At 30.6% G+C, this 11,620-nt stretch overlaps 1 long non-coding RNA gene across 1 annotated transcript; it reads left to right on the top strand.

Moving 5' to 3' along the window:
- Positions 1–6,534: 6,534 nt before the first annotated feature.
- LOC132718129 (uncharacterized) lies at positions 6,535–9,297 on the top strand. Its single transcript, XR_009624046.1, has 2 exons — positions 6,535–7,836; positions 8,171–9,297. It is a non-coding gene; the product is annotated as an uncharacterized LOC132718129 (long non-coding RNA).
- Positions 9,298–11,620: the final 2,323 nt, after the last annotated feature.

Raw genomic sequence — 11,620 nt, 5'->3', positions numbered from 1 at the left:
TCTCTTTTCTGTATTTATTGAAAATTTCAGCATGATCGGGCAAATATTGATACACCATTTGAGCATGCACACTTATAAGATTTGTTAAGTGTAGTAGTTAAAAGTATCAGGGTTAAATATCAGAACTATTTATGACCGATGTAAATGACCGATTTACCGCCGCAGTAAAATCCTACTCACATTTTTTAAAAGTTAGAAAACGTTTAAACCAAGCGTTTCCCTGAGAATTAGGAACTTTACAAACAGCGAGTATGATGGTTAAGAACAAAAACTTGTTTTAACTTGTAAATAACGGTGATAAGTGATGGGTCAGCTTTAAAATATCACGGTGCTATTTTTGCGACGGACGCGCCCTCAGGCGCGTTCAGAGCTAAGTCATCTACACATGGGATTTCGTTGGCTACACTCGCGCAATGTGTCCTAAACCAATTAACAGCCCAAGAAATAGTACATGAATTTGATCCTTCAAAACTCCCATACTTTGTCTGGATATCTTAATGTCTTCCATATTTAGCCTTTTCAATTTCAAATTAAGTTATCCAAGTTAAAATATGAACGTATATTATTGATAAAAACGTTGTATTCCCGTAGTATTATTGCGCAATATGCAAATTACTGCTGAAACGATTTACCGCTGTTGAAAAAGTAGGACAGCAAATTATACTTCAATAAAGGTGTGACCTCTGAGTTCCAAGACATTATTAGTAGGAAATAAATATTTCTACATTATACAAAACATTATTATTAACAAATCAAAAGTTTTTCGTGACTCTAGGATAACTCGCGCATTAATAAAAGAAGAACTATTTTCGTGACTCATACCGCGGGTTTAGCTGAATATTCATCAGTTATTAATTTATTAGATACAGTACAATGGCTAGTATAAATATCTATTTTTGAAAATGCATGTAAGACACTTTACCGCCATGTAGTCTTTCATGGTAAGGAAGTTATAATATCAGTTCTACTTCCGATTCTTGTGGTTTGTTTACATATTTTACTAGGTCATGATATGAGTTAACCTTCGCTATTCTAAAAATAGATTCTGCTTCACCTGTTCTGATTTTTGGACAGGCGATTAGGAAGTACACATTAAACATGTAATTAATAAACCAGCGGATTGTAATGCAATACTTTTAGAAATGCTTTAAAATTGTAAGAAGCAAACAAGTTGAAAATGGAATTTAGTGTGAAGTTGAAAAGGACAACTAAACACTGTAGTGCTTAAGTGACATTTAAATTAAAATAAAAACGATGTGCTCTGGCCTCTACATCTTTACCTTGTAAATAAAAAAAATCTAAGAAATACACTATTAATTGCTGATGATTTTAACCAATTTTTTTTTTAATGAGACATATCCAAGAGAAATAAAAATACAAATGACTTATATTTTATTGTCTGTATGCCCACTATGATATAACACGAAGCAATTCTAAATAGCATTCTCAAATGTATAATGTATTATGTTTGAAGTTTATTTGCCTGGATTTATTCTAGAAATATTTCGTTGATAGTTTTTTTTCTATTTACATATCATTTCTTAGAATAAATCGATAAGGACACTGATTTACAAGTTTGACCACAGTTTTTAGGCATAAATTTCATTCTGTATTTAAGTGCTTGAAAGTTATATCAATTTGGGACACAAAATATATTGCTCTACAAATCTAGAACTTGTATGGAACAAATTTTCTCTGTTATATATTTTGTGTTTTGTTTTTGTTTTTTTCTAAAAGAAGCCTTAATTAATGTCTCCGGTTGCATGTCCGTCGCATTCAGTGCTGCAGCACTTTGATTTTTACCTGATTACCGTTGCAGTAAGATTTGATGAACGGTCTTAACATTAGGGAGGCATAGCCTCCCCAAAAACCATAACAACTGTTTTATCTATATTAACACTTATCCCCCAATCTGTACAATATGCATATAAGTCATTTAAAATATTCTGAAGACCATCTCTAGAATAAAACAGTGTCATCTGCAAATAACAATAAATACATTCTAATTTCATCAATACAAAAAGAATCTCTGGTATTATCATATATACAATGTTGCATATCATTAATGAAAAATAAGAATAGCAAGGGCGATAAAGATTCGCCTTGCTTAACTCCCTTTATACTTATAATGACCATTAACACGTACACAACATTTTACTTGTTCATATATCTTTTGTAACATCTTGACTAATCTAGAGGAAGCACCACACTGTAACAATTTAAACCATATACCATTCCTGTAAACCATATCAAACGCTTTACGAAAATCTACGAAAGCACAATAAGTTTTTTCTTCTCATGGGAGATAACTCTTTTTTATTATTGATGTTAAAACAAATATACAGTCGACCGTGCTTTTGCTCTTCCTAAAACCAAATTGGAAATCGGACAATAATTCAATTGATTCGGCCCATTTACGAAGACGTGTATTTAAAAGTGTAGAAAATATCTTAGAAAAAATGCTAGTAAGAGTAATTCCTCTATAATTATTCACATTATTTTGATCTCCTTTTTTAGGAACTGGGACAATCACACCTTTAGTCCAGCTTTGTGGATAAATACAATTAATATACATATGGTTAAAAAGTTTACACAATAACGGTGCAAGTATATCATTGCATTCAGTAAACATTTCTGGAATAAGGCAGTCAATACCTGCGCTTTTTCTTCGTTTTAACTCTGAAATAGCTTGCAAAACTTCTTCAACAGTAAACAAATTGTCAAGTTGTTCTACATTATTAATATTATTATCATTTGACAAATCATTCTCAACATTTTCATTACAGAAATTATTATCACCAGAAAAAAACATGTTTAAAATGACTAAAAAATCTTCCGAGCTTATGCTACTATTTTGAGGCTTCATAGATTTAAGCTTACGTAACTCTTGCCAAAACTGCTGGGGCTGTGACGGAGCTAGGTTATGTAAATGATTTTTTTGTTTGGCCTTAAAACATGCGAGAGCTTTACGCTTCACTGACCGTACATCATAAAATGTTCCTGTCATTACTGGATTTATTTTCCCTATATGCTAATTTAGCTCAACGAAATTCACGTTTAGCCTCTGCACATTCATGATTAAACCATGCATTTTTGATCTTTACTTTTGGGTTCGACACATTTACGACCTGCCAAAAATAGTATAAACATTTGTATATAACACATTAGCAAATTGATCTATACCTGTATTCAAATCAATATTGGAAAGTACAATATTATCGACTATATTTTCTAAATTAATAATTTGTGAGTCGATTAATGTTTGATATTCATTAACTTTTATCATTACTCCAGAAGAGCTTATCTATGAATTTATCATCCACGGTCGTATCGGGTACCATACTGTTAACACTTAGATTAATTTGAATAGGTGCATGATGAGAACATATGGCATAAGTACATAATCAATAAGACTACACTTAACGAAACTTATAAGTACTCCGATTTCAAACTTGCAGGAAAACTCCGGTTTTCAAAATATATACCAAATCAATGTTGAAAATGTGTACTGACTCTATTGTGACGTCACGTCCGGATAAACAAGTTTCTTAAAGAGAGAGAGATTAAATATTGATTAAAATTACTTTCTCAAATTTGAAGGAAAAGAAATTGTTAAAAAATAGATAAAAACGAAGATAATATTTAGGTGCGTGTATTGATATATATTTTTTGGCTGAAATATGGAAAATAAAGAACTTGTAAAAGAAAAAAGAATTCAGGACCTCAACAAAGAACCGGAAGTAGAAGAACGAAACTATATTTTGAATGAAAAAAGATCAATAGAGAAAAAATTGAATGATACTAATCGTACAGATTTGGAGATAATACAAACTGGTGGAGGAGTGAAGATTTGTTTGAATACGGGAGCATACGAACTTTTGAAGTTTTCAGCAGAGCAGTTTTACTCTAGTGAATCTGATCAATATAAATATCAAATAATTACTGTTACAGACAAAAAAGTAAATACAGTCGAAACAAAATACAAAGTAACATCCGGTAAGTCAACTGTTTACACACTTAACATGTACCATACAAAGTCGTCGTGTTTAATAAATGGAAAACAGTCACACATTTTCATGGAATACGATTTCCCTCAGATTATTTGTGGTATCGAAAATCCTGAGTACAGAAAATACGTCAGTAGGAGAAATAAATCTATGTCTAAAAAATCTATTACAAGAATATAATACGAACAACAATCAGCATGAGAATGGCACGAATAATACTAGATCTAACGTGAAACGTAAACAACTTTTGAAAGAAAAATCAGTCATAAATGCAGAAGAAACAAAACTAGACATAAATGACAGTATTAGTGAAACATTTAATGATGACAAAGAAATTGGAGCTAATGGTGACAAAGGCGACTTGGTACTGTGCATGCTAAAATCAATCAACGAATGTATGAACTCTTTGCGCGATACACTTGAAAATCATATAATCAACACAGAAAGGAGATTTGGTCAAATCAAAGATGAAATTCAAAGTGTTAAAAACCATGTGACTTGTATTAAAGATGAAACAAAATCAGAGCTTGAAGAAATTAATACAGCTACAAATATATTGAAACAATTTATATTAAAACAAGATCTTTATAGCGATTTTCAAACTAATATATCAATTTATAATGTATGTTACGATTTTATGTTGTATTCCACAATTGATATTTTACACATATGTTTAAATACGCGAAAAATTATTGATTTGATAGTAAAAGAACGAAAATTTATAGACACTATTGCATCTGGTAATCAAATTGTTACTTTTGAACAATCAGTGCCATACAATAAATACGGAAATGATGAATATAATTGCAAAGTACTAAATAATGTTACGCTCCATAAATCAAATTTTCCAGATAATAAATTGTTCAATTCTAAGTTTGAAAAACGAGGTTTACATATTGCACACCTTAACGTTAATCACTTAATGCCTAAAATAGACGAAATAAAATACAATCTATTAAAAAAATTAAATTCGCCAGATATTTTCGGCTTTACTGAGACATTTCTTGGTGATGATACAACAGACGATGAATTAAATATTAACAATTTCACACACGAAAGAAAGGACCGTAAAAATTGTCACAAAGGCGGGGGAGTTGTAATATATATTGCTGACAAGGTGCCATATCGGCGCCGTTACGATATAGAAACGGACGAATTAGAATCTGTTTGGTTGGAAATTATTTACCCAAATTGCAAACCTTTTCTTTTAGATTTTATATATCGCCCACCAAACGTACACCAATCTTGGATTGACGATTATGAAAAACAACTAAGTATAATAGATATATCAAATATAGAATATCATATTCTAGGAGATGTCAATATAAACTTTTATCCAATGAATAAAAAGAAAAAATATGACAATACAAATTGGGGTGATTTGATAACGAAATATGGTTTGAAACAACTTATCACAGATCCTACTAGGATAACAAAACGTACCCAAAAAATTATAGATCATGTTTATACAAACAGTAGCATATATATTATTGAATCGTTTGTTTCTGATACGTCATTAAGTGATCATTATCCGATAGGTATTTCAAGATTAACGAAAGCATGTACCCGATTGATTAATGAACATAATTCGATTAAATATAGATGTTTTAAAAACTTCAATGAAATTGATTTTCAGGTAGACCTTGCTTTATCCGATTTTGAATTAGTCGAGCACATAATTAATCCGAATGAATCCCTTAGCTTATTTTACTCCATTTTAAATACTATCTTGAAAAAGCATGCACCAATAAAAGAAAAACGTATCAAACGTGAACACCGCCCGGAATGGTTTAATGATGAGATAAAATATCTTATACATGAACGCGATTACTATCATAAAGTAGGGAAACATGAACAATACAAATTGCTCAGAAATAGAATAACATCAATGATTAAAAAAAGTAAAAGAGATTTCTTTAACAATGCTATTAAAAATAACAAAGACCCGGCATTTTTATGGAAAAATTTAAAGGACGTTTCAAATCTAAATAAAAAAGGTTGTATTACAATGCCAGACAGACTAGTGACAGGTAATAAAGAAATTTGTGGAACTGTAAATATTATAAATGAATTAAACAAGTATTTTGTCAATATCTCGAATGTCATACATAAAACAAATTTTTCAAATACAAATTTTTCAAAATTGAAAGAAACTTAGACCAAAAGCTAATATATCATGAATTTAATATTGAATTAATTACACCGTTTGAAGTAAAACTTATTATTGAAAAACTGAATATTAAAAAATCTACAGGATTAGATGGAATTGGACCAAACATCATCAAATATTGTGGAGATTATATAACACCAATAATTACATCAATTATCAATAATAGTATTAAATCTAATATTTTCCCAGATGATTTAAAAAGAGCTCGAGTTATACCTATTTTTAAATCGGGGGATAAGAATGAAGCAAATAACTATCGACCGATATCAATTTTGTCAACTATATCCAAAATATTTGAGAGCCATATTGCCAAACAAATACACTCATTCTTTGAAAAAACGAACATTATTCATAATAAACAATCAGGATTTCGTAAAAATCATTCATGTAATACTGCACTCATTAGTTTAATAGATACTTGGTTAAAAGATGTTGACAGTGGAAAAATTATCGGGACTGTATTCTTAGACTTAAAGAAAGCCTTTGATTTGGTTGACCATGAAATACTTTTGCATAAACTTAAACTTTATCATTTTTCTGAAAATGCCGTTAAGTTTTTTAAGTCATATCTTTCTAACAGAATACAACTGGTTAAGATAGGTAATCTTCAATCTCAGCCAATGAAAATAATTTCCGGTGTTCCACAAGGCTCAATATTAGGACCTTTATTATTTCTAATATACATAAATGACATAGCTTTCATTGGTAATGATATAAAAATTGATTTATACGCAGACGATTCTACTCTTTATGAGTCCGGAGATAATATATCAAAAGTAGAAATAAAACTTCAAGATCATTTAAATAACATTGACAAATGGTGCAAAATAAATAATATGGCCTTAAATCCAGATAAATCAAAATGTATGGTAATAGGAACAAGACAAAAAGTAAATATTATGAGAAAATTAATTCTTAAGATAAATGAAATAGCTCTGGAAAATGTAACTGATCAAAAAGTATTGGGTATTTGCATAGATAACAACTTAAAATGGCACTTGCAAATTGACAATGTTTGTAAAAAACTTAACGGAAAAATTGCCTTATTGAAAAAAATATCGTATTTTTTGCACTTTGATATGAAATTATTGTTTTACAATGCATATATATTGCCCATTATGGACTATTGTTGTATTATATGGGGTAAAGGACAGACCTGGGGTAATCACTTATCGTAATCATCGATTTTTTAATTGATTACATGATTACACTGTAATCATCATGTAATTGATTACCTTGCTCAAAATTGATTACATTAATTGTAATTAATCAATTACAGCTTAAATTCAGTCTGTAATTATGATTACAATTTGATTGATGTTGATTACTTTCAGATTTTACATGAAACTATTGAAATTCAAATGATTTATTTCACATGTTACAGTTTAACTAAGGTAGTAAATTATCAAGTAAGACATTTTAAGACATCACTCACAATGAAGAAATAAGTTTTAATCCATACAGTTAACCAAATTCTAACTGAAAGATAGACATCATTGTTTGGCTGGTATTCTAACCAAAATGTCAAATCATTGGATTTATGATGTCTTTGAATTTCCTAAAGAAAAATCTGGAAATGTGACAGCACAGTGCAAATTGTGCCCTAAGAAGATAAATGGAAACACTAAGTCACATTCAAATTTCATTACCCACATAAAGGTATGTTAAATTTTGTTTCACATATTTTGGTTAAACCATGTTTTAAAAAGTTTCAAACACTGTAGATAACTTCTTTACTTTGTATATTCTAGAGTTTATGTCAGATGCATATTACCATATTTTAATTATATGCAACAGTTATTTTGTATAGTGATAGACAATGTGTCTATATTATAATGGATACTGTTGAAGTGTTTGTAAAAAAATGATAATTTCTTTGTAAAGTCTATTGTCTCTTTGAATTCCCATATAAAAATTTATTGTTTTCACACCTGTTTTAACACCTGTATACAGCATACTGTACAATTGACACTTTTCAAAATTTCTGTTGCAGAGAGTTCATTATGAAACCTACACCAAGAAGACTGAGGACCATTCCTAGTGTTACGGGTAAAATTTTCCGTCCTGATAGATGCAGTCTGACTGACAGACGGTTTCATGAACTTATGATGCTAAATATGATAAAGTGATGTGTCAGTAACTAGAAGTGTGTTAAAATGATGACTGATGATGAGCTGTAAATCCTTTGTGTATATAATGTATATAATGTATACTAGTATATTAAATAGCATTAAGAAACTTTTGTTTATAGTTATACATAGAATGTAATCAATTATCAATCAATTACTTTCTGAAAGTAATTGTAATTTAATTGATTACAGAGGTAAGTCTGAGTAATCAATTGTAATCAATTACAATAAAATCTGAAAGTAATTGTAATTAAATCAATTACTGATCAATGTAATCATCCCCAGATCTGGTAAAGGAAACACAAACTACATAAATAATGTTTGTAATTTACAAAAACGAATTGCTAAAATCATTTTACAGCAACCTCAAAGATCTCCGTCAATAAATCTATTCGAAACTCTTAATTGGTTACCGTTCCTTGACAGATGTAAATACCACACGGCGGTGCTTGTTTTTAAAACTTTAAATAACATGGCACCGACTTATATGACAGAACTGATGACTTTATCCGACAACAAAATATATAACTTAAGATCTAGGTCACGAAAAGATATTGTATTATGGACAAGACCTAAAACAAATTATATTAAAGACACATTTTCTTATTATGGCATGAACATTTGGAACAATATACCTTTAAATATTCGTAATGTTAATAACCATAAATGTTTTAAAGAAAAATACAAAGCATATCTTGATGTTCATATGAATGAATGAGTGAGTGAATGAATAAATATATGAACGAACGAATGAACGAACGAACGAATGATGCAATATACGTATATGTTTAAACAAATTGTTGAGTGTCTGTCGAAAGTATATGAGTTGTATTATTCTTAAAATTACATATTATACATTCATTTTTCTACCTATGCATGTCCTGTTGTTGTTGTTTTCTATTTCAGAAGGCCACATTGGAAATAAGATATATATGATTGTTATTGTATGTTCTTAATGTGTAACCTTCTTTAAATAAAGATATTATTATTATTATTATTATTACTACTTTCCGACTGCATGAATGATTTTAAAACAAAATTAATCATCCGAAACGCAATATGGCGGTCACATGCAAAAACCCGTAAATGGGCAAGGGCATTGCGTGTTTAAATTCATACCTCTGCATGCGATGCGCCGCCCTGTAATAGCCCAATGGCAATTCCTCTTTGTTGCAGCGACATTCGGGCCATTTTGTGTTTTTATGTTAGGCACATCAATAAACTAACAATTTGCATCAAAATACACAATGTGGGCATCTTGCACGAAATGCACGTGCCCATTTTCAGGTTTTTGCATGTGACCGCCATATTGCGTTTCGGATGATTGATTTTGTTTTAAAATAGTACTTATAAGTTTCGTTAAGTGTATTTCCGTTAGATGACATATATGTAAAGCTACTGACACCAGAGTCATCACCAATACGCCCATAAACAATGCTTAAATTCGAACATAAACATAAATCAAGCAATTTGTTACCAAAAGAATTAACAATTTTATCCATGCTAAACCGTTCAGGTAAATCATAATTAAAAGTATCGTTTACATCAGTTTCTAATGATGGAATATACTTGCTATAATCGCATACATTTTGTAAAAAAATGTCCGATCTATCACCACATCTGGCATTTGTATCTCCAATAATTGATACTTTACCATGCTCCTGATACTTTCGAATGTTATGTTCTAATTTTTCAAAAAAACCCCCAATTTCGTGATTTAAATAATAAACTTAGTTACTTGGTGGTATATACAAAACAAACATATAGATCATCACGTTTAACACAACTTCACCCATATGAACCCTGCACTATCAGTCTCTTGTACTATTATTCCTTGCTTAAGACTGTTTATAGAAAAGACAAATTCCACCATGACCTCTCTTAGATTTTAAACTCTCAGGCCTAGGTACAGAAATAGACTCATACCCGTCAGAAGATGTTTCGTGCTACATATCTAAGCTCTAGCTCGTTGGGTTTTTTAAAAGAAGATTTTTGTAAGTTTTTACTATATATACATAAAGGGAAAAACAATGACCCCCTGGGGCGGGACCAATTTTTTACACAGGGCTTTTATTTGAACAAACTTGGTAGACACCACTAGAAGATGTTGTATGCTTAATTTCTAAGCTCTAGCTATTTTGTTTTTTTAAAGATTTTTTTATATACAAATTAGAAAAATCAATGACCCCCTGGGGCGGGGCCAATTTTACCTCAGGGCTTTTATTTGAACAAACTTGGTAGACACCCACTAGAGGATGCTTCATGCTTAATATCTAAGCTCTAGCTATTTGGGTTTTTTAAAAGATTTTTTAAGTTTTTACTATATACAAATTAGGAAAATCAATGCCCCCCTGGGGCGAGGCCAATTTTGACCCAAGGACATTTATTTGAAGAAACTTGGTAGACTAGATGATGTTTCATTCCAAATATCTAAGCTGTAGCTCTTTCGGTTTTCTAAAAGAAGATATTTTAAGTTTTTTCTTTCGGTTGTCATGGCAACCAGAGTTCTCAGTTGCCATAGCAACCAGAGTTCTGCTTGGAATTAAATTCTTTGAACAATTTTTAAAGTTGACTACCAAAGGAACATTCCTGTGAAGTTTGGATGAAATTGGCTTAGCGGTTTATGAGGAGATGTCGTTTAAAGTAAAAGTTTACGGACGGACCGCCGGACGAAAAGCGATCACAAAAGCTCACAATGTCACTTTGTGACAGGTGAGCTAAAAAGGGGGAGATAAATCAGCCTAAATACATGACACAGATATGATTGCTGTTCAGTGATTGTTATTTATGACCACAAATATACATATGAAGTTTCAAGTTTGTATCTTTAATAGTTTCAGAGATAAGCAAAACTTGCATGTAAAACTTAACCAAGAAAAGGAGATTTTAATTAGTACAAAAGGGAGCATAATTCAGTCAAAATACATGGCAGAGTAATGGATCTTGAGATGTGACCTTCAATTATGGCCCTAAGACATGTGTAAAGTTTCAAGTAAATATCTTTGATAGTTCTAATGCTCTTAAACCAAAATTTCTAAGTTTCAAAGGGGCATAATTCTACAAATATTGCAGGCAGAGTTATGCAACTTTGCAAACTGATGTACATTGTTCCTTTAAAAAAGCATTGTAAATTTCAATTGAATATCTCAAGCAATAATTGAGATATTTGACTTTTCAAAAAACTTTAACCAAAATTTCTTAGTTAAAAAGGGGCATAATTCTGTAAATATTGTAGGCAGAGTTATCCAACTTGTCAATCTGATGTACATTGTTACCATAAATAAGTATTGTAAGTTTCCATTGAATAGCTCAAG

Source organism: Ruditapes philippinarum, unplaced genomic scaffold, assembly GCF_026571515.1.
Source record: "Ruditapes philippinarum isolate M1 unplaced genomic scaffold, ASM2657151v2 ctg56_1_1_1_1, whole genome shotgun sequence".
Classification (NCBI taxonomy): Eukaryota; Metazoa; Mollusca; class Bivalvia; order Venerida; family Veneridae; genus Ruditapes; species Ruditapes philippinarum.
This window is presented reverse-complemented; position numbering and strand designations above follow the sequence as displayed.